Source organism: Cervus elaphus, chromosome 9 (assembly GCF_910594005.1).
Source record: "Cervus elaphus chromosome 9, mCerEla1.1, whole genome shotgun sequence".
NCBI lineage: Eukaryota > Metazoa > Chordata > Mammalia > Artiodactyla > Cervidae > Cervus > Cervus elaphus.
This window is the reverse complement of record NC_057823.1, coordinates 18,886,985-18,914,603: the sequence shown is the minus strand read 5'-3', so window position 1 is coordinate 18,914,603 and position 27,619 is coordinate 18,886,985. Positions and strand designations below refer to the sequence as shown.

At 48.1% G+C, this 27,619-nt stretch overlaps 1 protein-coding gene across 3 annotated transcripts in view; it reads right to left on the bottom strand.

Moving 5' to 3' along the window:
• The window catches only part of ARHGEF18 (Rho/Rac guanine nucleotide exchange factor 18), a 92,492-nt gene that overhangs the window by 26,804 nt on the left and 38,069 nt on the right, over positions 1-27,619 (bottom strand). The window contains exon 1 of one of the 3 annotated variants that reach the window (XM_043911640.1): positions 24,875-25,011. The exons of the other annotated variants lie outside the window; for them this stretch is intronic. The gene's annotated coding sequence lies outside the window, so the exon portion shown is untranslated. Of the gene's footprint in view, positions 1-24,874; positions 25,012-27,619 lie in introns of those variants that run through there. 3 annotated transcript variants of the gene reach the window in all.

Sequence of the window (27,619 nt, the reverse complement as noted above, 5' to 3'; positions counted from 1 at the left end):
AAACCCATCAAGTGACCATCTTAATTGGACTTAAACTGTCCTTATATCATCTAGACCCACACTGGCTTCCAGAAACACTGACTTCCAAATAAGAATTTTAAATTCTAACCCACAAGGACCTGCTATATAGCATGGGGACCTATAATCATATCTTATAATAACCAGTAATGGAAAAGAATCTGAAAAACAGATATACATGTATTGTTATTGTTCGGTTGCTAAGTCGTGTCCGACTCTTTTGCAACCCCATGACATGACTGTAGCCCACCAGGCTCCTCTGTCCATGGGATTTCCCAGGCAAGAATACTGGAGTGGGTGGCCATTTCCTTCTCCAGGGGATCTTCCTGACCCGGAGATCGAACCCAAGTCTCCTGCCCTGGCAGGTGGATTCTTCACCACTGAGCCACCTGGTATCACTGAATCATCTGCAGGACACCTGAAGCTAACACAACACTGCAAATCAACTACACTTTAAATTTTTTTTAATATTCTAAATGGCAGACTCCTCCTGTCACTCGATGGGAAAGCAACTGGAAACATCTCTGGGAGGCAGCTGGGCCGGGGCACCACATCCCTGCAGTTTTCTGCTATAGGCCAAGCAGGTGGATCAGACCGGCAGCATCTTTAGGCAGGACCAGACTTCCCCAGCCGCCCAGCAGTTTTGGAGGCTTGGCTTCAGAACAGCTCCCCCATTTCTCCCATTTGGGTGAGGTCCTGGGTCCTCCTCCCACCACCCCCATTCTTTGTGTCTGCGAGAACATCTCTCCCAGGCTGCCAGTGCAGCCTGTCTCTAGAGGGTTCTAGCAAGCACAGGTTGCAGGGAGAGTGTTCCAGAGACAATTAAGAAAATCTGGTGCCAAGTGGAGTTTTCAGTTCACAGCTCCAGGCTTGGCGGCTGCCTGAGAACAGACTGAATCGATGCTGAGACAACTCATTGATTTCTCTGCCTTGTTTCATTGTATGTTATACAACAGAGATGACATAAAAAAGAAAAAGAAAAAATACAGGAGGCAAAAAAAAAAAAAAAACAACAAAAAAACCCCCCAAAACAAAACCAACAGCCAAACCCCAAATCTTAACCCCCCGCCTCAAAGGACAAAGAAAACAACTAAAAAAGGGCATACTGTGGTTTAGAAGTGTAAGCCAGAAAGAATATTCTTTGTGGATCTGAAATTACCCAATTAACAAAATACACAGTCCCCTTACTCCCAATTATGTCAAACCAGCAAACACCACTATATATATATAAAAAAAAGTGGTATTTTCTTGACTGTGTGTGCAGAAGACATAAGCATCACAAAACAGTATAAAAGTAGAAATAACCCAAAATGCCACCATCCACAGTTAACTGGTACTGGAATGAAGATTTGTAACTTGAGAATTAATGTTTATACTGAGTAATTTAGAAAGCCATGTTGAAAGCTCCATCATGTATAGCAAAAGGATAATATGATAGCAAATACATATATATATTTTGCATAAATATTTTATAGGACATGTGGGTTATACCATCAAGTGATATGCTTGCAAATCACAATCATACAAAATATTCTATGTTACTCTATGGATAATTCTGTAAGTTAAACATAGAAAGGACAAATGGCCATGTCTGTGGGCATAAACATGAAATTCAACCTAAAAACTTCATGCTTTTCACACATAAAAACTCAAAATGGACCACAGATTTAGAACCATAGAACTATTCAGAGCTAACACAGGAGAAAATCTTTAGGAACTGGGGCTGAAATGGTGACGAGTTCTTTGCTGTGACACCAGCAGCCTGATCCACAAAAGAAAAAAAATTTTTTTAAACTGTCTTCATCGTAATTAAAAATGTTTGCTTGTGGAAGATCTCTTAAAAGGATGAAAAGACATGCTACAGAGTGGGAAGAAATATTTGCAAACTGCCTGATGAAGGACTAGCATCTAGAATATATAATGGACTCTCAAAATCCAACCATAAAAATACAAACAACCCATTTAGAAAAATGAGCAGAAGAGATGAAGACTACATTTCTTTGAAGCAGATATTGAATGATGATGTAAAAAAAGCACATGAAATGATGTTCAACATCATTCAACCATCAGAGAAATGCAAACTAAAACCACCAGGGACCATCACTACCAGGATGGTTAAAATAAAAAAAAAAGTGATGATGCTAATTACTTGTGAGGATGTGGAGAAATTGGATTGCTCATACATGGCTGGTGAGAATGTAAGAGAGTGCAGTCGCTCTGGAAAACAATTGGGCGGTTTGTAAAGAAAACTAAACAATTGCATTCCAGGGTATTTATCTCAGAGAAACGCAAAACAAAGTCCAGACAAAAACCTATGTACCACTGTTCACTAGAAACAATACAGAGGTCCTCCGCTGAGTAAAAGGTTAGACAACAGAATACAACACACAACAATCAAGGTGGATCTCATGGGCATTATACTGAGATAAAGGGGCCAACCTCAGACTTCCCTGCGGTGGATTGGAATCCACCTGCCAATGTAGGGTACATGGATTCGATCCCTGCTCTGGGAAGATCCCACGTGTCTTGGAGCAACTAAGTCTGGGTGCCACAATGAATGAGCCTGCCCTCTAGAGTGTGCGAGCTGAAGCTACTGAAGCCTGTGGTCTGCAATAAGAGAAGCCACCGCAGTGAGAAGCCTGCGCTTCTAGAGAGGAGCCCCTGCTTGCCACAGCTAGAGAAAGCCTGAGTGCACCAGTAAAGAACCAGCACAGCCAGGAATAAATAAATATTAGAAATATTTATATTTCTATAAATATAAATAAAGGCATTAAAGTAAATATGCAAATAAAGTAAGATTAAAAAAAAAAAAACAATTCCTGCAGGAATGTAAGCATCGGGAAACTGAGTGGGAGATATATGGAAACTCTGTACTCTCTTTGTGACTTTTTTTATAAATTGAAGACTATTCCCAAACAAATAGTTAATTTTTTTTTTTTTTTAAAGTTCGGGAAGAACTGAGCCTTGTTAAAAACAAAAGAATAATTTTTGAAAAGGTATGTGTGTGGGCATTCTGAGTTACATTAAAAAAGGACTAGAATGCACCAGGCCCTTCTTGGCAGAGGGAGGAGACAAGCAATTGAAAATATTTATTTAGGGATACCCATGTTCAGCAGTGGCGTTCTTCACAGTGATGCTGAGGCTGGAGCAACCCAAGTATCTATAGATGGAGGAATGGACAAACAGATGCAGTCCATCACTGGGACTTTATTTTAGTCTTAAAAAAAGGAAGGAGATGCTGAGCCCTGCTACACTGTGGATAAACCTTGAGGACATGATGCTCAGTGAGAGAAGCCAGACACAGAAGCACACACAGTCTGACCCCGCTCACAGGTGGCCCCTGGAGAAGTCACAGCCACAGAGACAGGAAGTGGATGGTGGGGCTGGGGGCCGGGCGAGGGGCCAGAGAGTGAGTGTTTCATGGGGACGGAGTTTCAATATTTCGAGACACGAGTTCTGGAGATGAATGGTGGGAATGGTTGCACTACTTACAGCCACTGCATCATGCCCTTAAGATGGTTAAGATGACAAGTTTTTGGTATATTTTATGGCTATTAACATCCCATTAAGGGACTCAGAGTATGTCCACACAATACCATGTGATGGAGAAGAAATGAGACTCCTTAACTGTGGTTTCCTTCTTCCTCCCATCTAGGTGAGATAGCCCCTGGACCGAGAAGGAACAGAAACAACTTCGAAGATCATCAAGGCTCGAGGCAGGACAAGGCACGTGTACCCGACCTCAGCTCCTCAGGGCCCGGCACAGGGCAGCCCAGGGACGCAGAGGGCACCGAGTGAAGTCTCTAGACTGAATGATGTTCGAGTCGGACATGGAGACAGCTGGCTGGGTCTGTGTGGAGCGCCTCTGGGGGAGCTGGGGAGGACAGAGATGACAGAAAGGCAAAGCCATCCTTATTGGCAAAGAGGAAGGAAGTTAATCTTACAAACTCAATGTTAACCTGCAGCAAAAAAAAAAAAAGCCTTATGGGCTGTGAGCATGGGAAATAATAGGCTGAGAATCTCAGGTTTCCTGTTTCTTGGAACAAATCAAGACTAAACTCCGAGAGGTGTGCTCTGCAGGTCTAGAGGAGAGGAGATAGAGGGAAGGTTTTCATGGTCGCTACAGCAAATGGGTTGCTGGTCCCTGGGCAGTTCTGGGCATAGTGGGGAGACAAAGTGGATACGGGCCCCTGGGGTATAAGCTAGGTGCTGGCTGAGTCCCTTGTGACATCCTTGTAAATTCACAGGGGGATTAAGAACCCATGAGCACAGCTTGAGCGACTTTAAAATTTACTGGGGCCAGCCTTCCCTGCTGGTCCTGTGGCTAAGACTGCACTTCCAATGCAGGGGACCACCCGGGTTCAATTCCTGGCCACGGAACTAAGATCCCACACGCTACAAGTAAGAGCCCGCATGCTGCAACTAAAAAGATTCCACAAGCTGCAATGAAGATCCCGCGTGCTGCAACTCAGACTCAGCACAGCCAAATAAATAAATATTTAAAAAAATTTACTGGGTGTCCACACACACTCAAGCTTGGCAGTGGACCGATCTTACAAAGAAAGAGGGTCTCCAGTAGAATGCCAAAGGGCTCTGTCCTTGGCCTTGCCAGAGATGAGACCATAGGAGCCTTGCTTATCAAATTCACAGATGACAGGGAACAGAGAAGTTGCCCCAGATTTTGTTTGTAAATAAAGACAGAGAGATGAATTAACACAAAACCGTCTTGGAGAAATTACTATAGAGGAAATACCAAGAGATCCAGCAAAGATGGGGGGCGTGGGGCGGCTCCCACCTCTAGTAGCAGCACAGGTGAAAAACCAGGGGGGCGTTCCAGGTGCCTGCCAGCAGCTCAGGAAACCAACAGCGCGGTGCACGCAGGGCGGGGTCACCTTAGGTCACAGCAATGTCAATGCGATAACCAGAGCCAGGAGGGCTAAGCCGCTGGCCAGCCAGGCCTGCCTGGGCATTTACCTTGGGCCAGGGCCAAGTCCAGTGAGTTCACTGCCCCAAAGTGGCACCCAGGAAGCCACACGGTCTTCTAAAAAGTACCATAGAGGGTGGTACACAGGGGGCCCCAGGCCCCCATGAGGGCCCAGTGGGGCATGCCTGGAAGGTTGACAGACCCACCAAGGGGTCCCAGCTGTGACTGGAAAGGAAGGGGTGGAAGGCTGGGAGCGATGCTTGGAGGAAAGAAAGCGCAGGATGGTGCCCATGCAGGACAGGCCTGTGGGCGGGTATGGGGGGCTGCCGTACGCAACAGGTGACGTAACACAGGTGAGGAATTGCCGCTTTCCTGTAATTATTAAACGCTTAATAGCAACCGCCCAGGATTTCACAAACCACACGGAACCACTGCTCCTGTTTCAGCACATTCTTTTCCATCTTTATTTCTGCTCATTTCAATGAGGAGGTCATGCTGTCTCCCACCATCAACCATTTCTGATCTGCAAAAACAACCTTTTTCCACAATCGGACCTTACATGGGGGTGAACTCTTGCCAAACTCAATTTTGCATCCCGCCTTTCTGCTGAAGATCTGTCATAAACATTCTGTCTGCCTGTGAACCACACTGCGGAAAGCTTTCGTACGGAAATCTTCTGCAATGGCTGTAAAATCACTTATTAGAGACAACCACTCCTCTCATAGGCTTCCCAGGTGGCGCGGTGGTAAAGAATCCACCTGCTAGTACATGAGACGTAATGAGATGTGGGTTTGATCCCTGGGTGGGGAAGATCCCTTGGAGGAGGAAATGGCAACCTACTCCAGTATTCTCCTGGAGAACTGTCCAGTATTGTCCTGGAGAATCCCATGGACAGAGGAGCCTGGTGGGCTATATAGTCCATGGGGGTTGTAAAAAGTCAGACTTAACTGAGAGATTGAGCATGCATGCTCCTCTAATGTCATGTTGTAATGTTTCCTGTGATGGACATCTGCATGACACACTTCCATCAGCAGTGGATATTCTCCTGGGATAGATCCTTATTAGCAGCTGGGTATCCCCTGTGGCCCATTTCCACAGTCTGTTCCCCCCATCACAATGCAGACTGGAAGCTTCCTGATAGTGGGGAAAAAAGGGAGTTCCCTGGCAGTACAGGGGTTAAGACCCTGTGTTTTCAATGCAGGGGTTGCAGGCTCGATCCCTGGGCGGGGAGCTAATATCCCACAAGACTTGCAGCCAAAAAAAAAAGAAGCTCAAAGAGCTCTGCTGAGCCAAGAGCACTCTGGTGAGCCGGGGGTACGTGGCCTCCCCCGACCAGGGAACTCGGACTTGACACACTTCCCAGGAGAGGCGGGGTCCCTCTGCACACACCCATTCTTTCCCCCATTGTCCCTGGGGCCCCTCCCTGGGCTCTTCAGGAGCCCCTGCCCCTCTGTGTAGGGCCCTCCCTCTGTACCAGTGAGACACGCCCTGGCCGTCTGGCCAAGGCTGTGACCTCCCTGAGGCTGCCCGCCCAGACTTGCCAGCCCCGTCCCTCCCCACCTGCTGCCTGTGCGGCTTCCCACGCACCTGGTTAGCATCCCCATGGCTTCAGGATGAAGTCCTGAGTCCCCGGCCTGCTCGGGACAGACTCTCTGGGATATGGGCCCTTCCTAGGCCTCACCTCTTGCCACCATGTGCACCCTCGGAGGCTTTGGGGACCCCTGCCCAGGTGCCCCTTTGCTTTGCCAGCTTTGGGCCCAGGCCAGAGTCCCTCTGGGTTGCCCTGCCCTGCTCCCTACCCTCAAGGTCTAGACCTTTCAGTGGTTTCTTTACCCTCCCCCGCTTTCACTGCATTACTCAGGCCTCATTGAACCTTGACCCCCTCGAGGGTAAGGGGTGGGTGTCACTCATCTCTGTGTGACATCACTGGCCATCTTTGGGCTCAGGGCACAGGTACACAGGCAGACCTCAGCCCTGCTGGGAAGGTCAAAGGCAGACATCCAAGGGTGAGGCCGCAGGAGTCAGGCACAAGCCTGTTCTTGGTTATTTCCCTTTAAAGACACGTGGTCACCTTTGCACACTTCTCCAGGGGTCTCTGTGGCTCTCTTGTTACCCTAGCTGACTTCATGAGGACAGCCTCACCCCCCTACACATGGCCCAGAGACACCCCCACCCTTGGGAACTGGGCAGACACGTCTGTCCTTGCCCTTGGCCCACCCAGCTTTCCTGGCATGTTTGATTTATTTTTGTTGTTGTTTGATCAGTTGCTGAGTCGTGTCTGACTCTTTGCAAACCCAAGTACTGTAGCACGCCAGGCTTCCCTGTCCTCCACTATCTCCTGGCCAAGGACTGCAGCATGCCAGGCTTCCCTGTCCTCCACTATCTCCTGGAGTTTACTCAAATTCATGTCCATTGAGTCAGTGATGCTATCTAACCATCTCATCCTCTGTTGCCCGCTTCTCCTCCTGCCCTCAATCTTTCCCAGCATCAGGGTCTTTTCCAATGAGTCTGCTCTTCCAATCAGGTGGCCAAAGTATTGGAGCTTCAACTTCAGCATCAGTCCTCCCAATGAATATTCAGGGTTGATTTCTTTTAGGAATGACTGGTTTGATCTCCTTCCTCTCCAAGGAACTCTCAAGAGTTTTCTCCAGCTCCACAGTTCAAAAGCATCAATTCTTCGGCGCTCAGCCTTTGTTACAGGTTTATTTATTTACTTATCTACCTATCTAGGTGCAGCTTGAGGCATGTGGGATCTTAGTTCCCAGATCAAAGTTTGAACCCTGGCCCTCAGCAGTGAAAGCTCGGAGACCTAACCACTGGACCACCAGGGAAGTTCCTCCTGGCAGGTCTAAAAGCAGACCAGATGGAACCCCACTACCCATTTGGAATCAGGGTGGTGGGCCAGGCCGCCTCTAGTTTGTCAGGGGAAAGATGAGTGAGGGGCTGTGGGTGGTCTTGTCTCTAGCCTTCCAAGATCAGAACCTGGTTTCCCTCGGGCTCCTGCAGCCCCAGAATTCTGAGGGATGGAGGAGGCTCTTTCCACACTGTGAGGTGACCTCTGATTAGGAAATTTTGATGGCACACTAAGGAAAAACTCGGGTGCGTGAGGAGAAACCACACTTTTCCACGAAAACTGTTCAAAGCTCCTTTTCCTTCTGGGACATCTGAGAGTTAGGGATGCTTTGTGGTTTAAAACATACGCTAACTGGAAACATTCATGTGAGACCTTTATTCTGGCAGAAGTGGGCCAGTCTGTCCCCATGATCCCTCAAGTAGTTTAGCATCATTTCCTCATAGGGACATGATGTGTAGAAAAATATTACTCTGACACTGCAGGGAAAAAAAGAGGCTGGGGTAGGGCAGTTAGGCACAGCTAGCTTCTAGTGCCCAGTCAGTAGATGTCAATTAAGCAGCTGGTGTACTGCCTACCAGTCAGTTCTTAACATTCTTAATAAACCTTAACTTCAAAGGTTTTTTTTTGGTGGAGGGGAACACTGGCTTAATTATTCCATCGATAAATAAGGTACATCTCTAAATTAATATCTAATGTCAAGATGGCATTTCTCTAAATTATTCTTATTTTGTAAAGATAAGAGCTAACTAAGGCAAACTGCTATTGGTGAGTCATCCTAAAGGAAAAAAAAAAGAACAAAGCAGAACATTCTTGGGCTTAAATCCAGGCAGCTGCATATTATGCTCCTGGAGAAAAATGCAGTCCAAACTCCTTACCTGCACAGATTGCTGCCTGAAAAGAAATGGTCCTCCTGAAACTCGTGTAAGGGCTCATGAAAAAATGTCACCTTTGTCACTGTTATCTGAATTTGATCCCTCAATTATAGTAGAGGAATAAAATTTAAAAAAAAAATTTTTTTTAAAGGGAAAATTAAGATAAAATGAAAAACCAGCCAATACTCTTGTCATCATTTACAAATGACTCTGCCCCAGTATCTGTTTGCCTGGGTGGTACGCTGGCAGCTGTCATCACAGTGAATATACCCCAGAAGGTAAAGAATCTGCCTGCCGGTGCAGGAGCCACAGGCTCGATCCCTGGGTTGGGAAGATCCCCTGGAGAGGGGAATGGCGACCCACTCCAGTATTCTTGCCTGGAGAATCCATGGACAGAGGAGCCTGCTGGGCTACAGTCCATGGGATCGCAAGAGTCGGACATGACTGAGCACAGCACAGGGCATGGTTTTTGTATCATTTTAATCATTTCCCTGTTGTCAGATGTCAGATCCATGTATTCCAATAACATACACAAGCCTCAAGGGGACAGAATGGCAGAGGCAGAGGTTAGAAAATGCTTTATGATTTCAGATCTGCGTCAATAAACTGCTTTTCCAAATAAATGTACCGACGGGGACAACACTGCAGGAAAACAGGAGGAAGGAAAGACAATCCTGGGAGGGGACACGACAGGATGACAGCTAACCGCGGCTGCAAGGGATTGTGGGTATTTCCCCTCATTTTTCTGCTTTCCAAATTCCCTGTGATGGTCATATGACCTTTATAGTTTAAAGGAAAAAAAAAAAGGTTAATATTAGGAGGAAGCTGGGTGCAGGGTGTGTGGGAACTCTGCACAATCTTATTTATTTTTTTTTGCTGGAGCTGTATGGTTTATGGGATCCTAGTTCCATGACCAAGGATTGAACCCAGGGCCTGGTGATAAAAGCACTGAGTCCCAACTACTGCACTGCCAGGGAATTTCTACATGATCTTTTTTTTTTTTTTTTAGATTTTCTTCAAAAATCTAAAATTATTTCAAATGATTTAGCATTTGGATGGCTGGAGGCTTCTTTAAATTTCTGATTAAAAGGAAATTAGAGAGGAGAGTCTCTGCCATAGGTTTGGTTTCAAGCAGGAAACCTGACAAATTTCCATTAATGGAAAGGCTGTTGGATCTATACCAAATGGCAGGCAAATAAAAGTGCATTTATCTACTTTAAATATTGAAGGTCTATGAGTTTTAAAAAAGAAGTGCTGGGGGCTTCCCCAGTGGACCAGTGGTTAAGATTCCATGCTTCCACTGCAGAGGGCTCAGGGTTTGAAGGATAGAAACAAGGAGAAACAAAGTGGGCGGGGGGGTGGGGTACTGTCATGGGCCTTTAGAGGCCCCTCGGGTTTATACTTTATCCTTGAAACTTAAACTACAGAAAAGTTTATGCATGAGGGTCTTAGATCAGATTTGCCTCTTGAAGCAGCTGATGCAACCAGGGAGCAGTGATGGAAGGAGGCAAGGGTGGAGAATGCCAGGACGGCTGACACGGGGCATGGGCAGGGGCAGACTCAGGGCCGGGAGGGGGAGAGGTGGTGACACTGACCTCGGATGGGAGTCGCCCAAGCTGCTCGGGAGGTCTCAGGTGACAGCTAGATGCAGGAGTGGGGCCCTCAAGAGACAGTCCAGAAGAGGGATGGAGACTTGGGCAGAGGACAGTACCTGAAGCCAAGGAGTGGACGAGACTCCAGGGCTGGAGACTGCTTTGCAGAGCTGCCTGGGGACTGGATGGGACAAGACATGATGGCCCTTAGGGTCCCTGGTTTGCTGCATGTAGTGCAGAACAGGGAGTTCATCTCAGAAGCACTGGTTCCTCAACTGAAATCTGTAGGCTGTTTTCTCACAGGCTGTCACTCAGTCCTCTTTCTCCATCTTGTATTTCCCTAGTTGCTAATTGAGACCAGTGGTTCTCATCCTGGGGTAATTTTGGCATTTGGGGAACATTTGGCAGCATCTGAAAACAGCTGAGATCATCATCGGGGGTCGGGGGTGCTCCTGACATCCAATGGCTCACCACTTAGGATACCGCTCAGCACCTCAACCACAGAGAACCATCCAGCCCCAAATGCCACAGCGCCCAGGGTGGGAAATGCCAAGTGAGACCTGGACATGGAAACTGAAACATTCCTTGCCCTGAAGCCCACCTTGCTGGCTTCAGTCACTGAGACTTGGGAGCTCTGATGGCAGAGATGGAGGCCACCCTAAAGCTTTGATAAGCAAACCTTCCACATCAGTGTCTTTCTAAATTACGTGGTAAATGACTGGTCAGGACAGAGCAGAGATGGATCCCAGGAGGTCTCCCTCTAAGTAACTCAGTACGTGAGCACATGTGCTCAGTCATGTCCGACTCTGCGACCCCATGGACTGTGGCCACCAGGCTCCTCTGTCCATGGGATTCTCCAGGGAAGAATAATGCAGTGGGTTGCCATTTCCTTCTCCAGGGGAATTAACTTACTAATTAATGCCCTTTGGAAACTTTCACCCAACTTATTATAAGGCTGGCTAAAGGGTGATTAGCTCAGAATCATCTTAACGTCTCCATGTACTTCTCTCCTCTGCCCCAAGAATGTTGTCTAGGACCAGATCTGACCTTCCCATGGCCCGGTGTTCCACCCCACTTTCCTAGTCGAATGACCAGACCGTCACCTTCCAGAGGAGGAAATGAGGCTGCTGTGACACAATTTCTTCCCAGAGATGCATGCTGGTTTTAGGGCTCACAACCGCAGCTTCAATGACCCACTCTTCTGGGTGACGTGGGGTCGGCTGGTCTCTAGCTGGGGGATGGCCCTGGCCAATCCTTCTGCTTCCTCCCACATTTGCCAGATGCCAGACGCTTCTGCTAGGATGCCCAAGATGTCAGAGGTCATGGGTATCTGAGACTTGCTTTTAAGTTCTTATAACCCTCTGGTGTCGGGCGCAACTAGCGTAGAGAAGCCTTACAATCCAATGATGAAAAACCAAATGACTGATTCAAAAATGGGCAAAGGGTGTGAATACATACTTCTTCAAAGAACATACAGAAATGGTGCAACTAAAAGACTCTGCATGCTGTAACTAAAATCCTGCATGCCACAGGTAAAAGAGCCTGTGTGCTGCAACCAAGACCCAGCACAGCCAAATAAATACATACTTTTTAAAAAAAGATAGCCAGAAGTGGCCAATAAGCATGTGAAAAGCAGTTCAACATCCCTGTTGTTAGGAAAATACAAATCAAAGCCACGATGAAATGCCACTTCACGCCCACTAGCATGGGATGATGTAAAATGACAGGGTCGGGGAGCATGCAGAGAAACTGGAATCCTCACACGTTGCTGGCGGGAACGTAAAATGGTGCGGCTGCCGTGGGAAAGTTTGGCAGTTCCTCAAAAAGTCAAACGAATTACCATGTGGTCCAACAATTCCACTTCTGGGTATGGACCCAAGAGAACTGAGAGAAGGGACTCAAACAGGCATCTGCACACCCGTGTACATAGCATCATGATTCACAATAGCCAGGAGGTGGAAGCAACCCAAGGGCCCATGAACAGATAAGTGGATAACCAAAATGCAATATATCCATAAGATGGAATAGTACCCAGCCTTTAAAAGGAAGGAAATTCTCACACCTGTTACAACCTGGATGAGCCCCGAGGACATCATGTGCTGTGAAACAAGCCAGTCACAAAAGTACAAATACTGCATGATTTTACATACATGAGAGACGGACTGCAGTCAGATTCTCAGAGACAGAAAGTAGAATGGTGGGTAACACAGACTGGGGAGCCAGTGTTTCACGGGAACAGGGTCTGGGAAGATGAGAAAGTCCAGGATATGGATGGTGGAGGTGGTGGTATAGCAATGGGAATCTACACTTAAAACCGGTTAAAATGCTTCCTAAAAAAAAAAAAAGGTACAACTAGTGCTAGAGGTGCCTTGCCCTTCAGAGTGAGGCTGCAGCTCAGCCATTGTGGATTTCAGCTTCCTCTCATAAACCTGACATCCTGGGTGTCTTTCCTCTCTACTGACAGCTATCTTGCATGAGGGACAGGGCCCTGAGAGCTTCCTCAAGAAACTGGTTCTGACACCCAGGGAATTGGTCAGGGCTCTAAAAGTGGCCCGGAAGGTCCCTGCTGCCCACTTTTAGTGGTCACTCCTCAGAGGTCCCTTAGCGTTTGACAAGGGTGGTTCAGGGAAATAAGGAAACAAAACTGCTATGTATAGTATTTTTGAGTCATTCTGATGAACAAGTTTAACCACTGCATGGAGGGGAGGGGGAGGCAGCAGGTAGGGAGGGGGAGGGAGGGTGTCTCTGGAACTTTTTACCAAGAGTAAACTAGTAACTACCATGTGATCCAGCAATCCCACTCCTGGGCATATATCTGGAGAAAAGTTTAATCTGAAAAGACACAATGCAGCCCTATGTTCATAGCAGCACTATTTATAATAGCCAAGACATGGAAGCAACCCAAGTGCCCGTCAACAGATGACTGGCTTAAGAAGAGGTACACACCCACCCATCCACCCACCAAAATATTACCCGCTATAAAAAACAATGAAATAATGCCACTTAGAGCAACATGGATGGACCTAGAGATGACCGTACTAAGTGAAGTAAGTCAGACAGAGAGAAACAAACATCATGGGACATCACTTATATCTGGAATCTAAAAAAATGATACAAACGACCTTATTCACAAGACAGAAACAGACTCTCAGACATAGAAAGCAAACTTATGGTCACCAAAAGGGAGAGTGCCAGGTAGGAGAGATGAATTAGGAGCTTGGGATTAACATATACACACTACTATATATTAACCAGGTAAACAATAAGGACCTACTTACTATACAGCACAGGGAACTATGCTCAGTATCTTGTAATAACTCATAATGGAATCTGAAAAAGAACACACATACACACACATATATATCTAACTCAATCACTTTGCTCTACACCTGAAACTAACATGATATTGTAAATGAACTGGACAAAGGTGTGACTGCAACGCTTCGATATGAACACGGCTGGGAACGACGTGAGGAGGACGCCCCTGCACAGCCCAGGCTTGTCCCAGAGCTTATCCGCTTCCCTTCGCTCCATTTCCCACTACTTTCTGGTATCAGGCAAAGAGGCACCTTCAGCCTCATTCACAAGGAATTCAGACCCTAAAAAAAGCATGCGCTTTGTGGATAAGTTATTTCATCCCTCTGAGGGCAAGGCCAGAGGCTGGACTGTAGGGGCCCCAGCAAAACCATTCCACCCCCTGAGGCCCGGCTAGCAAGTCGGCAGGCTTTCCTCACTGGCATTTTTAAACAATTACGCTAATTCAACTGGCTGTCCAGAAATCAAAATGACGTGACAAAAACATTTTAATGAAAACAAAGTGATTTTGAAAAGATTAATTCAGGTGTAGCTACGACGCATCTGAAATCTTGCAGAAAACCCCAACTGGCCTGATTATATAATAGTATTATTTGTAAAACCTTTAATGCGGGAAATAGAGAGCAAACATCAGCAGAGGTAGCTGTGAGGAGGGCAGGGGAAATCAAACACTCGACGCAGGTCAGTGGGTTTCTCTTTCAGTAGATAAAAACCATTCTGTTCAAGGAGGAGGGCAGGAAAGAGAAACACAAACCTACAATGCTAAAAGGAAAAACAAAACTGAACTTGGCTTGCAATGGCCTGGGAAGTTATTCAAGGGCACTGAATGTCTGTGAAGACAACTGAAATGGTGTGAGAGGTTGGGGAGGCTGAACAAGACCTTTCATGGGGAGTTCCCAGCGCACACTCACACCTGCCAGGAACCCTCGTCCCCTCTGCAGGTGTGTCCCTCACCATATTTACAGGATCAGAATCATGGGCCTAGAAAGAGAACAGGGAAAATCAGGAGTCTGTTGTAAAATCAGGCGGTGGCAGACTCTGGCCCTTGGGCCAGCAACCGGTGTTAGTCAATAAAGTTTTATCGGCACCCAGGCCACACCCACTTGTCATCTGGGGCTGCTTTAGCAGTAGGGCAGCTGTGACCAAGGCCCTGTGGCCTGCAGAGGCTATATTTACTCCTGGGCTTTTTATAGAAAAAGAATGCTGAGCCCTGGTCTACCGCATCTAATTGGTTTGTTTTGGAAAGGAGGGCCTATTCCCTGCAATCAATATGCACCCAGAAGGGCTCACGATATGCTCCCCTTTTTAATTCCTGACACACACAGGGAATGGAACAAAGGAAGCAGGGAAGTGGTTTAGCTGTGTGGAGTCATTACTGAATTCCAGAGCCCTGAAACGGCTCATGTTGGTAGCAAACAGGTACGAGGGGTGGGTTTCTGACCATCTCATGATCCCCACTATCCTGAGAATGCTGGTTCTAACTGGCTCCTACATTTGGAAAATTCCAGAACCTTGCAAAACCTTCATTAGTATTCCTTTTAGTACTGCAACGCTGTGAGCTTGAATACATTTTAATATATCTCATGTCTCAAGGTCAGGAAGAAAACACTTTTCATGTGCTTATGTAAGCTAGGTGGAGGGCTAGGCAGACAGAACTTTTTTTCCCTCTCTAAGGCAACGAGACTTTTGTATTTAAGAGGGTGGTATCTGAACATAGGGAGAAGGAGCAGATTATACAGAGGACAGGCAAATAGCCAAACATTCTGACCCACTGTAATGTATAGGCACCAATTTATACTTGACAGCAAACTGTACCCACAGAGGATTCAGATTCAGATGCTTCCCAAGTGAGGAATTAGTTCTCCTTAAGGTCAATCTCTTTCCTCTCCTCACTTAAACTGGCTTCCTAAGAGCGAGCGCGAGTCCAACCCTTAATTTTAAAATACCTGAAAGTTACGATGTGTTCTAAAGAATGTACGGATTAAGTACTAACAACTCCTGTAAGCCTGTTCTCATTTACGAGTCACTGGAAATAGAGAGCTCCTGTGGTGGGTGGCATAAAATCCCCCCCAGTTTCATGTCCACCCGGAACCCCAGAAGGTGGCCTTATTTGGACATGGGGTCTCTGCAGATGTAATCAAGTCAAGGATCTCAAGATGAGATCATCCTGGATTTAGGGTGGGCCTGAGATCCAAATGACGGTGTCTTTATAAGGGAAAGAAGAGGGAGACTTGGACGCGGAGAGACACACAGATATGAAGACAGGCACAGAGGAGAAGGCCACGTGAAGATGGAGGCAGAAGAAAGGATTAACAAGGCCCTATTGCACAGCACGGGGAACTACATTCAATAGCTGGTGACAAACCACCAGGGAAAAGAAAGTGGAAAAGAATATATAGGGACTTCCCTGGTGGTCCAGTGGCTAAGACTCCACACTCCCAATGCAGGCGGCCTGGGTTTGATCCCTGGTTGGGGAACCAGATCCTGCATGCTGCAACTAACAGTTTGCATGCCTCAACTAAGACCCAGTGTGGCCAAAATAAATAAATATTTAAAACAAAACAAAACACAGCTAGATCCAGGTGACAACGTGGATGAAGCCTGAAAACGTTACGTTAAGTAAAAGAAATCAGATGCCAAAGGCTACCTGTTATGATTTCATTGATAGGAAATGTCCAAAATAGGCAAATACAGAGAGGTGGGAAGTAGATTTGTGCCTGGGGATGGGGAAAAGGGGAGTGATGGCTAATGGGTACAAGACTGCCTTTGCGGATGATGAGAATGTTCTGGAGTTAAGACAGTGGGGATGATTGCACAACACTGTGACTGTCACAAACCACTGACTCATACATTTTAAAAGGGTGAGTATTACGGTACGTGAATTCTCCAGGCAAGAATACTGGAGGACGCAGCCATTCCCTTCTCCAGGGGATCTTCCCAACCCAGGGATCGAACCTAGGTCTCCCTCATTGCTGGCAGATTCTTTACCGTCTGAGCAACTAGGGAAGCCCCATGAATTATAATATCCCAATTAAAAAAAGCAGCAGCAGAATGGTTGAGCCTGTGGATGGCAGAGCTCACTCCAGCAGGTGGGGAAGCTGGGGGCCTTCCCCTTTGATTGAAGCTCTGGGAACATTCTAGAAGAAGGAAAAACACCACAAGGAAGGTTTTAGCTTCCTGATCATCAGCGGGGGTGGGGTGGGAGGGGGAACCTGGTGACAGATTTGGAAGCACTGATTTACCTGGTGGGACTTACGATAACTGTTCCTTGGATTTCTGGAGGAGACCACTGTGGTTGCACTTAATTTAAGAAAAAAATTATCCATTTATATATTCATTTTGAAAGAAGTGATTTTTTAAGTTAAAAACAAAAAGAGCAAAGTTGTATTCACCATTGCAATTCTAGGACCTGGTTCACAGCAGGTACCGGGTAATAAATAATCTGCTGAATAAATGAATGACCGAGTGAGTGAATGAACGAACACACCCAGACGCTGTGGGATCACTCCACCAGCAATAACAGCCCTAGGAAACAAGGAGTGGTGTGTTTGTAATTCGATGGACAGGAAACCAAGGATTAGAGAGTTGAGGGAGCATCTCCAGCAGGACAGCAGCAGACCTGAGTGCCCTGCTGTCCTCTTTGCGTTCAGCTGCTCGTGGTCCTGTGGACAGAGAAGGGGCCTCGGGGCAGGTCAGCGAAGGAGTGACAGTGGCCTCCTGATAAAGGCCTGGAGTGAGAAGGGAAAGTGAGGTAGGGCGGGGCTGTGAGCCGGGGGCTCCCGAGTCAAATGAGAAGGAAAACCAGGGGTGTTGTGGGCTCACTTTAGTTGTGTCTGACTCTCTGTGACCCCATGGACTGTAGCTCGCCAGGTTCCTCTGCCCATGGGATTCTCCAGGCAACAATACTGGAGTGGGTTGCCCTGTCTTCCTCCAAGGGACCTTCCTGACTCAGGGATCAAACCCGTGTCTCCTGCATCGGCAGGTGTCTTCTGTACTGCTGAGCCGCATGGGAAACCAGGCGTACGATTTTCCTATTTCGTCTGTGACAACCTACCACAAACACTGGCTGAGAACACCACAAATATATTCTCTTTTGGTTCTGGAGGTCTGAAGTCTAAAACAGCAGGGTTGCAATCCTGCCAGAGGCTCCAGGGTAGAATGTTTCCTGACCTCTTTCAGCTTCGAGAGGCTTCGTGGCCCCTTCCTCCATCTTCAAAGCCAGCATCTTCTTTTGAAAATTTTTTTAAACATGTTTATTTTTATTTATTTATTTTTGGCTGCACAGGTGTTCACTGCTATGCACAGGCTTTCTCCACTTGCAGCGAGTTGGGACTCTTCTCTAGTTGCAGTGTGTGGGCTTCTCACTGTGGTGGTTCGTTTTGTTGCAGAGCGTAGCCTCTGGGGCACTGAGGCTTAGTTGCACTGAAGCATGTGGAATCTTCCTGGGCCAGGGATTGAACCTGTGATCCCTGAATCAGCAGGCAGATTCTTAACTACTGGACCACAGGGAAGTTCTAAAGCTAGTATTTTCTAACCTGTCTCTGACCTCTGCTTTGATCATAGCATCACCTTCTCTGACCCGGATCCTCCCACCTCCCATGCACAAGGACCGCAGTGATGACACTGAAGCCATCCAGATAACCAAGGATCATCTCCCACCTCCAGATCCTTAACTCACACCTGCAAAATTCCTTTTGACCATGGAAGGTCATCTATTCAAAGTTCTTGGGGGTTAGGACGTGGGCATCTTCGGGCCATATTTCCACAGGATCAACGGGGTGGGAGGGGCCCACTATAGTTCCAGAACAGAGAAGAGATGTAGATGTCTCCTTGATCTCCAGAACCATAACTCTCCACGAATAACACCTTGGGGTGTGTGTGGTGTGTGTGTGTGTGTGATGTGTGTGTGTGTGTGGTGTGTGTGTGGGGTGTGTGTGTGTGTGTGTGTGTGTGTGTTAGCTGATGCCTGCTGGGAATGGCCAGAAAAGCCCAGAAAAGCAAGCATGGGAAACCACCCGGCTGATGGGCATCAGGCTCCTGAGGCTGGTTACATAAGCACACGAGCTGGGTTGCTGTTCTGCTGTCAGATCTCATTTCTGAAGGTCTCTCCCCCCGCCCCCCAACCCCTAGCAGGCAATGCCTGCTTTCTAAATAGACACCGTGGGACTTTCCTGAGGGTCCACCTGGCTAAGACTCCTCGCTCCCCATGCAGGGGGCCGGGGTTCCATCCCTGGTTGGGGAACTTGATTCCACATGCCCCACCTAAAGATTTTGAGTGCCACGAGTTACCCTTCTGCCCCGCTCCCCTTCCACCCCAAACAGCTACAACTTCAGGGTCCCTGGTGGTCTACAGATGAATACTTTTCCATGTTCTTGAACTCTGAAAGACCCTGGGATGGGGTGGAGGTGGGGAGGTGAGAAGAGACCCTTGATCTGAGGGGAGGGCACAGTCTTCCCCAAAGCAAGACAAACTTGGAGAGAGCTCCAGCTGGCCAGACCAGTGAGGGTCGGCACCCGGGAGCTGCAGGCTGCGTAGGGAAGCGTTCTCCTAGCTGATGATGTTGGGGTCAGCATCCACCTGGTCACCTCCATCACCCTCTCTCCCACACCAGCAGTGACAAAGCCCCCACTCATCTACCTGTGAAGTGGCCTGAACTCTGTCCTCTTTCTACAGTCCTTGTTGTTTGGGTCCAACTGATCATCACCTCTCCGGCCACCCTGTCTCCAGCCTCCCCGCTTTCCTGATCCTCCACCCGAGGATGGAGGCAGCCATGGGGTCCACCCTGGCCCATAAGATAGGACGGATGGCACATCATTTTCTGACTCTGAGCCTTTGCATACCATTCTCCCTCTGCTCACAGCCACTGAGGCCTGGCCTGGCCACCACCCCTCCACAGAGGACTCTCCCACCTGGGACACAGCCATGGTGACACTGTGACCCTGAGTCTCTGCCTCAACTGGCCTGTCCCGACGGACGGCACTGGGGACTCTGTAACTATCTCCCACATGGCGGGGACCTGGGTCTGTAGTCAACTCTCTTGTTATTTAGTCACTAAGTCATGTCCAACTCTTTGCGATGCTATGGGCTGTAGCTCACCAGGCTCTTCTCTCCATGGCATTTCCCAGGCAAGAATACTGGAGCAAGTTGCTATTTCCTTCTGCACGGGATCTTCTTGACCCAGGGATAGAACCCACGTCTCCTGCATTGCAGGTGGATTCTTTACCACTGAGCCACCACGGAAGCCCTTCAATAGCTTTCTTGAAATGGAATTAAAATATTACGCAAGTCATCCTTTTCAAGTGTACCGTCTGAGGGCTTTCAGTTTATTCAGAGTTGTGTTCAGTTTTAGAACTTTTTCCTTACCCTCAAAAGGAACCCTGGACCCCTTAGCTGTCACTCTCCATTTTCCCCTCCTTCCACCCCAGGCAACCACTAATCTACTTTTTTGGTGTCTCCATGGACTTGCCATTCTGGATATTCCGCGTAAATGGAATCAGACACTACGTGGCCTTTGGGGACTGGCTTCTTTCACTGGGCTTTCACACAGTTCTGAGACTCAGCCAAGTTGTACAGTATGTCAGTGCTTCATTCCTTTGCACTGCTAAAGAACAGTCCACTGCATGGATGGCCCACGTTTTCTTTCTTCCATTCTTCCTTTCTTTTGACCACACTGCGTGGCTTGCGAGGTCTCAGTTCCTTGACCAGGGAATGAACTGGGGCCACAACAGTGAAAGCCCGGAATCCTAAAACTAGGCCACAGGGAACTTCCTGGCCCACGTTTTCTTTATCCATTCATCAGCTGATGGACATTGAGATTGTTTCTCCTGTGATGTTTTTGTGCCAATTTTTGTGCAGACCTAGGCTTTCTTTTCTCTTTGCCACACACCTAGGGTGGAATTGCTGGATCTTATGGGAAATCTATGTCTGACCTTTAGAGGCACCACCAGACTGTTTTCCACAGTTGCTGCCCTGTTCTGCAGTCCCACCAGCAGTGTCTGAGGGCCTCCATCTTTCCATCTTCCTGTTTCTCTTTCAGTTCTTAGACTGAGAGTCCCTGAGGGGATGACGCAAAGGGTCACAAGGGTCTGCCATCAGTCCCACGTCCTGGCATGGGGAGCACTGACTCCCAGATGACCCAGAGCTGACTCCCTTACTGCCATGATGCCCAGGGATGCTCCACATTGTATCTGGTCAGTTACTGTCCATTTCACTCTTACGAGAGGACGAGGAGTACACTAACTCTACTGTGGATGACTTTGCAGTTTATTCTTCTAAATTCAGTTTCCCTCTGAAAATTAATCTCAGCAAATCAAGAGTTATCCATAAACAGTGTAACTGTACTGGTGTGCCGCAGTCCATGGGGTTGCAAAGAGACAGACACGACTGAGTGACTGAACAACAAATTGTCCACACTGGATTCCAGCCAAGCAGTCTGATGGGGTCTTGCCCTCCCTCCACCCCACATTGTGATGGAGGGGGCACCCACTTATGGCCTTTCTCTCCCCCTGAAACCCATCTGTAGGAATGACCAGCTGCTAAAATGTCCCGGCGGTTGACCGTGGTGGCAGCTGCATGAGCCTGTGAATGTTCTAAAACCCACACACTTGAAAAGGGTGAATTTTATGGTATGTGAATTATGTCTTAATGAAGCTTTTTTTTTTTAAGTGACATGCGTTTACCAATGTAGAGAACAGACTAGTGGACACGTGGTGGCAGTGGTAAGGAGAAGGGGGGACGAACAGAGAGTTGCATTGACGGATACACCATTTCCTCCTCCAGAGGACCTTCCTAATCCAGGGATCGAGCTTGCATCTCCTGGCAGGTGGATTCTTTACTGCTGAACCACCAGGGAAGCCATGTATGCACTACCACGTGTAAGACGCTGCTGGGAACTGCCGTATAGCGCAGGGAGCTCAGCCCCGGCTCCGTGGGATGGGGGCGTGGGAGGGAGGCCCAAGAGGGCAGAGGTGTATGTATACATATGACTGATTCACCGTTGATGTGCAGCAGAAACCAACACAACGTTGTAAAGCAATTACATGCCAGTGTAAAAAATTGACATGCATTTAAAATGCAACCACCTGCAGTCTGTTCAATATATATCCCCTTCGTTAAAATCTTTACATTAATTTTCTCAAGATATGGTGATAACTTTGAACAAAACCAACTGCAACTTTAATCTCAATGGCAACTATGAATCTACTTAAGAACCAAAGCAGAGAAGCAGCAGGCCAGTTGAATTTAGTTAGCTTGCTTGCCTCTGTGCTTAGCTGTGTCTCACTCTTTGCAACCCTATGGACTGTAGCCCGCCAGGCTCCTCTGTCCATGGGATTTTCCAGGCAAGAATACTGGAGTTAGTTGTCATTTCCTTCTCCAGGGACTGAACCTGAGTCTCCTGTGTCTCTGGCACTGCAGGTGGATTCTTTACCGCTTACACCCAAGGCAATTTTAATCACACACACACACACACAAGATGAGCCTAGCTGCAGAGGTCCTTTCACTGAGGCCTCCCGGAGGACATTATTTGAATCAGCCTGCCCCTCCCCCGTCAGCCACATTCCTCCTCCAGAAAAATTCCTACTGGCCGCTTAGGAGCTGTGCAGGCAATTGCTTTGTACCTGGAGAGAGGGTTTACAAACCAAGAGCAGCTCTTCACCACTTTGAGGGGCAAAGTAAAGTTTAACTCACAAATAATGAAGAAACAGTGACTAGCTGGACCTAACAAAGCCTCTGGGCTTAAAATGACTTAAGAGAGTCGAGAGGAAAATGTTTAAAAAGTCATGGGTGGAATTTGCGGAACTGGAAACAGGACCCAGGATGAGTGAGGAAAAATGAAGGAGACCTTGACATGAGGATCAGAAATATGCTAAGCACGTGGAAGGTAAACAGCCAGGGAGGCAGAGCTGGTGACCACAGCCCTAGTCCGGTGGGGGCGGGGGTGCGCTGGTGACAAGGGCAACTGGCTGTAATCGCTACTGTGTGACAAGAATGAAAAGTATACCAAGGTTTCCACCAGCAACGATGTACATGGAGCACAGCTTTCAACATGGGGGCATTCTCAAGTCGACTGAGGGAAAACAAGAGAAAGAAAAGAGATTCAAAGAATTCCTTTCTCCTTTCTCTCCTACATGCCATTGAAACGGGAAGTAAGCGATACACAATGCAAACAAGTTAGAATGGCAAGAATTAAAAAAAACTACCCACTCCTTTATTTTCGGGCTGAGCTGTGCAGCATGCAGGATTTTAGTTCCCTGATCAGGGACCAAACCTTTGCCCCCTGCAATGGAAGCACAGAGCCCTAACCACTGCACCGCCAGAGAAGCCCCTCTTACTCCTTTTAGCACAGCTTCTTCCACCCCCTTAGAAGGGCTTGACTCACAGAACTAGCAAACTATTGATAAGACATAAACTGCAACCTGGTCCAAACAACAACTGAGTTGCTCACATTTTCCAGACTTTTTATTAGTTGGAATGTCGACTGAAAAATACGGGCCTGAGATTAAAAAAAAAAAGAAAAAAGAAATAATGCCATTTGCAGCAACATGGATGGATCTAGAGTATTAAGTAAAGTAAGTCAGAGATAGACAAATATCATATGATATCATTTACAGGTGGAATATAAAAAAATGATACACATGAACTTAACTACAAAACAGAAATAGACTCACAGACATAGAAAATACACTTATGGTTACCAAAGGGGATGGCAGGAAGATAAATTAAGAATTTGGGATTAACATACACACACCTGTTGTTTACCTGTTTACATATAAAACCTGTTTATATATAAAACAGGTAAACAGCAAGGATCTACTGTATAGCACAGGGAACTATCTTGTAATAAACTATAAGGGAAAAGAGTATGAAAAAGAATGTACATATGTGTATATATATAGGAATATACATATACGGGAACATATTTATATATACGGAATCCCCAGTGGCTCAGCAGTAAAGAATCTGCCTGCAATGCAGGAGATGCACATTTGATCCCTGGGTTGAGAAGACCCCCTTGAGAAGGAAATGGCAACCCACTCCAGTATTCTTGCCTGTGAAATCCCACGGACAGAGGAGCCTGGTAGGCTACAGTCCATGGGGTCACAGAGTCGGACACAACTTAGCGACTAACCAACAACAAATATATATATGTATAACTGAATCATTCTGCTGTACACTTGAAACTAAAACAGCATTGTACTCAACTATACTTCAATAAAAATTAAAAAATTAAAATACGGACCTGGGGGCATGCCACATGCACAGAATATATAACATTTATTGAGCATTTACCATATGCCAGGGGCTGTGCATCCCACCTTACATGTATTACCTCATCAAATCCACAACCGATCCTCATTCTGGGTTTAAAGACGGGGAGACTGTGACTTAAGTGGTGGAAACTGGGACCAGAAGAACCCAGATGTGATTTGACACTCAAGCCTATGCTCTTGACACTTCTCCATACAGCTCCAGAATTAATTATTCACCCGGATACCTGCAAAACCATCCCCACATCGCCCTTGGCCATAGGGCTGTTCACCTGTCCTGAACTTTCTCTAGTCAACAAGAAGAGACCTGCCCCTCTACGATCCTGGCTGGAGTTCCACTCACCCCCAAACGGCGACAAAAGGAAAAAAGTTGTATCCCTCATTTCCGAGGTAAAACTTCGCCAACACTTTTGATCCCCTGGGCCAGCCATCTCTTCTATCACTTCGATCTCAACTGAGAACCAGGCAGAAGAGAGGAGGAGAGGATAGCTACAACAAACCGTGCAAGAACCAAGGGCCTCTGATCCCTGCACCGCACCATCTAAATTCTTCCACAAGAAACTGGAGGGAGAACTACAGACCCAAAGCGCACACACTTTCTATGATTTTGCGACCCTAACGACCAACCAACTGGGCTCCACGGAGTGAGCGATGCTCGGAGGCTTCAAGTCCCCCGGTGCTGAATTATCACCACATCTCAGGTCCTGCCCCGGGAGCTCCAGATTCCGGACGCCGAGTCCTCTCCCTGTTGAACCAGGGAGGTTGCACTGCCCAAGGGCTGGGGCTCGGCCGGAGCCGGTGGGCATCGTCTGAACTGTGCCTTCTCCAGAGTCTGCATGCACTGGAGGGACAGCCTGCACTGCAGGATCCGCCCGCCAGTCTGGACGAGCCCACGGGGGCCGGCCCCGAAGCCGAGGCAGCCACGGGGGTCCTGCGCCCGAGGCCACCCCCGGGAACCGATGGCGCCTTCGTGGGGCCCGAGGCCTCCTCCCGAATCTCGTTCTCCTCAGACCTGCCCCGCCGCCCTCACCTCGGTCCGCCGCAGGTCACTCGCCGCCCGCAACTCCGTTAGCTTCCGTGCCGCCGCGGCCGCCCGGCCTCCCGGGGTCCACTGCTGCCCTCGGCTCGGAGCCGGAAGCGGGAAGCCGCGGGGGCGAGGTGCGCACGCGCGGCCCCGCCCTCAAGGGCGGGTCAGAGGGTGTGGGCCCGGAAGGGGGCGTGAATCGAGGATCGGTGGGTCTCACGAACCTAGGACTTAAGAGGCTCAGCCTGGAGATGCGGGCAGGGCTCTTTAGCTCGAGCTTAGGCAAAGTGAGGGGACTGAAAGGTACTTGCGAGGAGGGTGAGGGCGACCCTTGAGGGGCGGGTCAGTCGGGCAGAGGTTGCGTCTAGGGGAGGGAGGTTCTGGGAGAAAAGCAGCGGGGTTGGGAGCCGTTTGGGGGGAGGGGGTCAGTGGGGCCCCGAGGTATTCGCGGGACTGGGAGGCGCTTAGAAGAAATCTTAAAGAGAGATCTTTGGGGTTGAGGGGCGTTTTGTGGGGTCATCGGGGACCTGGGTGATTAGCAGGTCTGGGAGGGGTTTCCTGATAGAGGATAGCAGGGGAGGGGGGGCGACTTGGGGAGTTAGGGGTATCTGGAGGCAGAAAGGAGTACAGTGGAAGCCTGGGGACATCAAAGGGGGATTAACCCCGGGGGAGAGAAATTTGAGAGGGGAGGGTGCAAGAAATGGAGAGAACAGGTCTATCTCCTGCGAAGAAGTGGCACCCTAGGTTACAGGAAGTGAAAATTTACAAGTCTTGAAAACATGAGTCATTTATCTCTCAGGTAATCCCAGACACTGCAACATAGGTACCACCGGATACCCCAAACACATTTCAGACACCCAGACAGATACCATCAGATACTCAAAACTCACTTTCAGGCAAGGGAAAATATACACCCCTTGTAGGTGCCTTAAATACCCCCCCCCCCCCCAAACTAAAATCTGAAAAACATGTCAAATATCTCAAAAGTACCAGACACCTTCATCCAGTAGCCATCAACTACCCACAAACAGGCTTTCAGATACTCTGGAATATATCAAAGCCCCACATGGAAACTTCTAGATTCCCTCCAACACAGATGCTATCAGAAACCCCCAAAGGGGTGTTCAGAGGATGGAACACATGCTGGACACCCCCACAGAGGTGTTCTCAGACACCTATAAACATGCCAGATGCCTCTCCACATGCTAGCATCCCCTCAGATACCATCAGCCACCCCAGTCCTGAGACTTGTCTAATCCAGGCCCTCCATAGGTAAAGAGGGTGAGTAGGAACCAGGAGAGGAGCCAAAGAGCTTTCACCTCAGGTCCAAGCTAGTCAACCAGGTCAAGATCACCCCAAAATAAACTTACTTCAAAAAACACACAATCAGAATGTCGCTAGTGATCCAATGGCTAAGACTCCGTGCTCTCAATGCGAGGGGTCTGGGTTCAATCCCTGGTCAGGGAACTAGATCCCACATGCCACAACTAAGAGTTCGAATGCTGAACTAAAAGTTCTGCATGCTGCAACTGAAAGATCCCACGTGCCTCAACCAAGACCTGGTGCAGCCAAATAAATAAGTAATAATAATAAACCCACACACAATCTGTGTTTGAGAGCTATCAGTTTAGAACTTGGGTGGCAGAGTTCCCAAGTGACCTGCCTTCGGTTTAAGTCCAGACTTCATGATCAAAAGAGGGAACATGTCTAGGGAGTTGGAGGGTCCAGAAGTGCAAGAATCCCACCCCAGTGGATGTCATCATACACCCACCCCAGTTGAGGTCAGAAGCCCAGACACAGGTACTTTTGAGATCTCAATGAATCTGTAAATGATCTCTGAATGCCTGTAACTTTTGGACTTTATCCCAAAGGCAGTGGGGAGCCACGGAAAGATTTTAAGTGGGAAGAGTGGCATGATCCTTATATCTATAGCTCCCTTGGTTACAGAAACCTTCAGGTTGGCAAAGTTCTCCCCTAAACCCTTTCAAGGAGCCTGTCAGAAAGAAGAGGCATCGCTTGTCTTCCTTTTATCCATCCAACCATTTTCTGCTTTCACTGAGTCCTTATCATGGGCCAGGGACTCTGCCAAGAGCTAAGGATCTGTGTTTCTCAGTCTTGCTACTAATGACAGTTCATGCTTGTGCTCAGTCACTCAGTGGCGTCTGACTCTTTGCAACCCCATGGACTGTAGCCTGCCACACTCCTGTGTCCATGGGATTCTCCAGGCAAGAATACTAGAGTAGATAGCCATTCCCTTCTCCAGGGAATCTTCCTGACCCAGGGATCGAGCCCAGGTCTCCTGAGTTGCAGGCAGATTCTTTACCGTCTGAGCCACCTGGGAAGCCCATAATGTCTGCAGACATTGCTAAATGTTCTTCAGGGGGGACACAGTGGCTCTTGGCTGACAGCCATTGGCCTTAGAGACACTCAGAACTTAAAGTCACCTCATGCAGGCTTCCTGGGGGAGGTGGCCTTGCTCTTTGCCTTAGAGAATGATTAAGAGTTAGGTGGCGGAAGGAGTTCCAGGAAGAGAACTGAATGAGCAAGGCGCACGTGACTGGCACAAGCAGCCACGAGACTTCAGGGTGGCCGGGCGAGGGGATCTTGGTGGTTGAGTAGTGGCAAAGAAGGGTGGAGGGCTAGGTGGGGTCAGACCACAGAGGGACCTCAAAGATCAAGGCTAGGAACAGGACTGTCAGGAATGGTGTTCCATCAGTGGGGCTGGTCGCTGGGAAAGCATCTGAGCTTTAC